Source organism: Quercus suber, unplaced genomic scaffold (assembly GCF_002906115.3).
Source record: "Quercus suber isolate HL8 unplaced genomic scaffold, Cork oak 2.0 scaffold_182, whole genome shotgun sequence".
NCBI classification, from domain to species: Eukaryota; Viridiplantae; Streptophyta; class Magnoliopsida; order Fagales; family Fagaceae; genus Quercus; species Quercus suber.
The window spans coordinates 752,727-757,873 of NW_027069640.1; the positions used below are offsets into that span (position 1 = coordinate 752,727).

The following is a 5,147-nucleotide window of genomic DNA, read 5'->3' on the forward strand; positions in this document are numbered from 1 at the left end:
ATTAACCCAATATATTAGTTCAAATAACATATTTTATAACTCTTCATTTTTAACATTTAATAATTATTTTTCTTAACCTGGTTGAAACATCAGCACTAATTGAAACACTTCAAGTACAATTGATACAAGTCGGTGCAAACTTGTATTTTATTAGGGGTGGCAATCAACTCAAACTCATTTGCCAATCCAAACCCGCTCACTTAAATGAGACCCAAATCCGCCCAATTATTAATTGAGTTAAATGGGCATTAACCCAATTAACATGAATGTTTATTGGGTTTTAATTTGGTACACAATTAGACCCAATTATGATCCAAGTATCATTTTTACAAATCACACAACTCTAAAATAGCCCAAAACCACTAAAATTACCAAAAAACCCCCTCAACCTAAAAAATGACCAAAATAACACCTAAATCTAAAAATGACCAAAATACTCCTAAAACATGAAAAAGACCAAAATACCTTTTAAACCTAGAAAATGACTAAAATAACCCCAAAACCTACAAAATGACTAATATACCCCTGAAACTCTGAAAATGACCAAAATATCTCTTAAAATTTAGAAAATGACCAAAATACCCAAAAACCTGAAAATTACCAAAATACCTCCAAAACATAAAAAATGACCGAAATACCCCTAACACAAGAAAAAGACCAAAATACTCTTGAAACTTGAAAATTACCAAAATACTCCAAAAACCCAAAAAATGACCAAAATACTCCTGAAACCTAAAAATTACCTAAATACCCCCCAAAACCCAAAAAATGACCAAAATACCCCGAAACCTAAAAATGACCAAAATACTCCTGAAATCCAAAAAATGACCAAAATACCCTTGAAATCTAAAAAATGACCAAAATACCCTCGAAACCTAAAAATGGCCAAAATAACAATAAAGCAATGAACACAACAATATGGTGATAAAATAGAGAACTAATGGAGAATGAATCCAAAGGAAAAACCATTATAGGGGTAACCTGCCCCAATCAAGGCAATTCTATAGGAAGAGAAGTTACAATTCTAGTTCAAAACTCTTTTATCCTAGACACTACCTGGTAGTAAACCTTACTGTTGCGACCCACAACAACTGGAACTTCTGAACTCTTCCTACATGAATCCCTTCATGAATGCCTTGTTTGTGTTCATGGCCATACCTTCTAAGCTCTAGCCGTTTCCAAGGACCCTCTTGATGGGACACCCAACTCACTCCTCTATGCTTGCTCATACGGCATCAAGGTATCAGTGAACTACCTCTAGATGGACATTGAAAACTTCCTTTTCTATTATCATTGATGATTGAACTAAGCCTATGAGTTTAATAATTTACAGATCAGACTGCATTTTCTATAAAACTTCTTTAATAGACATTGAAAAAAATTAAATCTATAATGTCTATTTCATGACAATTGCTCTTTATTATCAAGACAATATGCCAATAAGGTTTTTATTTATTTATTTTTTAATTGTAGTTGGTATTCAATCCCAAGTCCCTTATAAAGACTTCACCAATGGAGTTAATTAAAATCCACAACCCATCAGGCCAGGCCATATGGGAGAAATAAATTATAATTAAGATTTTCTGAGGTATATTGGAGATCAAAATTATATTGAACCATTTAGACAGCAAAACTTCATCCAATTACTGGATTACAACTAAAATGCCAAAAAATTGAAGGGTAGAATATGTTACATTCTTTGAGTTACAAGCACGCTGTATCTGTTGTTAGTCCATTATTAGGAAACAGTATTTAGAATCGGCCGGATTGCAGCTTTGAAATCTTGATAAAATCTTTGCTCAGAAAATCTGCCTGCTCGGCTCCTTGCAGCTGCAGCCATCTCAAGCCTCTCAGATTCAGACATCCTCATAATTTTCAGGATGGCATCTGCATATTCTTCCACGCTTCAAGCAAGAAATCCTGTTTGCAGTCCATGTAGCTTCTTCTAAAACAATGTCCATCTTTGGGCCAGCAGAATTATGAGCTGTAGAGATAAGGAAAAGTATGAGGAACATATACAGTATTGGAGTTTTAAATAGGAGATCATAAAAGATGCCAACCAATTGGGATTGTGCCTGCAGCCATGTACTCTACAACACTAATGCCGAAATGTTCATCTGTCATAGAGTGGATTCCTGCAACAGCACCACCCAAAAGTCTCACCAAGTCCCTGCAGATTGTGAAGATTAGACCAAGGATAAGACAGCAAAAACAAGTCAAATCAGCAATAAAAGATCTACAACATAGGAGATAACCAAGATTGAGGAGATTGAGTTACTCTTTATTAAAAAAAAGATATCCGCAACTTCAATGAGCCAATCCACAAAGATACACTGGCTAATGGAACTTTTTAATGGTAGTTATGAATTACATATCATTTACATGGTTTCACTAATTCCCTTATGTCAATCACCACTGATCATATTTTATAATGAAAACATATTGTTGGCTTCCTCCAAACACCCCCAGGATTATATGAGATGTTAGTGGAAAAGGACAGTAACTAATTTCTTAATTAAGTGTCGATCCACATAAAGTTGATTGTATGCCGAGCATACACAAGATAATACATGCACCATCATAAAGTCCTAGAACCACTGACATAATTAGTCAATGTCAACAATTCTGTCATTCCACATAATTTAGTTTGCCCAGTAGATCAAGACACGCATGGTAGCTGCTAACTTAGAACATTTGAATTTTCAACACTAAGGAGCACAAGCAACTGCTCTTAATCTGTTTAAGCAAGTACATGATGTATAGTAGTAATCTAATTAACTGCAGCCTATGAGGGAGAACACTATTCTCAAATTCCCTGCATGTGTATGACATGTCCTGTACTAGATGAATTAGAAATTAGTGTGTAATACATGTAACCCTGAGTGGGAGAAGTCCATCAAATTGGCAATTCTTATTGGACTAAGGATAATCAATTTCTTTATCAATTTCTTTAACACACATATTCATCCATTAAATTCCACAAAACATAATAGGCTGTATAAAGGATCCAGAATATATTTGACAGGCACAAACCTGTACTTCAGATTTTATAGAATTTGACGTCCCCATCCACCTTTAGCTCAATAGCTTTATTTTTCAAATTTTGCAGTCTTTCCTCATCTGAATTATTCCGACAACTGCCCACAAATTGAAGTTTAGGTCTAGGCAAGTCTGCATCTAACTTTTTGAGAGCAACTGAAAAGGCTTCAAGTTGGAGAGTATGTGCCTGAGATAAAAGAATCAAGTTATGAACAGCTTGCCATGCATAACTTCAAAAGGCCCCAAAAATGAGCCATCAAAATTATAGTACCTTGTGCTCATAAGGATAACACAAGTATGCACACCTTCTCTGGACGAAATTGAGCCACTGATATAATTATTGGACTCTTAGAAGGTCTTTCCAAAGGAAGAACCTGTTTGGACAGCAACTTGTTAAAACCCACAGGTTTTTGCATCGGAATTTTAACAAAAGCAAGGATTATTACATATTCCTAGATTATTGTCAGAATAGAGAAAATATGCTACCGACATAAAACTAAAAATATTGCATTTTTTTTTATATAAAAAAAATTACAAAAAAAAAAAAAAAGAAAAAAGGAAAAAAAAAAGTAAAATGTGGCTAATCCTACCAACCTGGGACCAATAGATATTATCTTGTCACAAAGAAAACATAAATGATAACTTGTTTAATAAAAAATTGACAACAATAAATGATGACTTATATTCAAGAACATAAATTGAATGCTAAGATCAATAATAATGTTGCGTCATAAAGAAAAATGGAAGGAGAAATTTGGACCGACAGGAAGGAAAAAAAAATGCACACACGCATACACAAAGGCCTTCAACCCCACAATGTATACAAAATCCTTAGATTATAGAAACAAGAAATTACAAACCTGAAGTCCCAAAGTATCACAAGGAGGATACACTCACTTAGTTCGGTGAGGAATTCTCCAAAGCTTTTCAATATGAGACTGGGTCCATGAAGAGTTGACCATAGTAAGGTGTGCACAAGAGCCTACAAATCCATACATCCAGCTAATAATTGTGTAATAGAGAACTTTGCACTGAGATAGCCAAATGCTGCAACAAACATAAGAAAATTTTACAATATAACATAAGAGGAGAACAGGTAATATAAAGTTGTCTACAGCTGTTACAAAGGCATGCAGGAGCTTTATGTAATGTAAAAGATATCAACTTAGGCCATCAGTGAGAACTCGGAAAAGAAATGAATACAGGACCTCATATGATTATTAGGTTGCTGACACGCCTAAGTTAAATATTCATTAATCTGTATGGGCATGTGACCATATACTTGCCTGTGGAATTTTTTAAAGGGAAGTACCCAACACAAATATTTGACTTGCTATTGACAAAGATGCTTTAAAGTCACTACCAAGTTCACGACTTAGATAAATCCACACTCATCAAATTATAAATCAACATTAATTCCAGAATCATGTGGATTCTAACACATTGCAGAGGCATGAGAAGCAATAACTTCCCTGCCATGCTCCTTAGCAACTTTTCAATCTAAAATTATTAAAAAAACTATAATTATATTCTAATTTTCATTATTACAGAAGGAAATGAAAAACTGAAGGTTTTGATATACAAAAAAACCCATCAGGGAAACATCACAAAGCATAGATACAAAATGTGTGATCTAAAGATTTAATGATAAGAATTTCCTATTCTAACAGTCCTAAGCAGAGGATTGGGAATATGAATATAGCAGGGAGTTATTAGAGGGAGAGAGAGAGAGAGAGAGAGAGAGAAAGAGAGATAGAATTTGGGAGAAGAATTGGGAATTGTATTACTCATTTCATGTCCCATACAATGAACCACTCGGTCCCTTTATACACAGCTTTACAGCACTATCAACAATGGTATTCTTCTTGTAACTGTTTCTAACTAACTAACCACCCCAATCAGTTGTAACTAACAATTAATACCAATCCCACTATTAACTATTTCATGGGCTAATTACACAATTACTAAGAACTAGCTATACTCCAATGCACCTGGTAGCAGCAACTATTACTCACAGGCTCCTCACGCATCAGGTATCAGCTTACCACGCATCAAACATCAGCAATCAATATCAGCTACAACGCCCACACCAGAGGAGTCCTATCATT

The 5,147-nt window shown here is 34.6% G+C and overlaps 1 pseudogene; it reads right to left on the reverse strand.

The window, feature by feature from the left end:
• Positions 1-1,505: 1,505 nt before the first annotated feature.
• LOC112023912 (GDP-Man:Man(3)GlcNAc(2)-PP-Dol alpha-1,2-mannosyltransferase-like) overlaps positions 1,506-5,147 on the reverse strand; it is an 8,763-nt pseudogene continuing 5,121 nt past the window's right edge.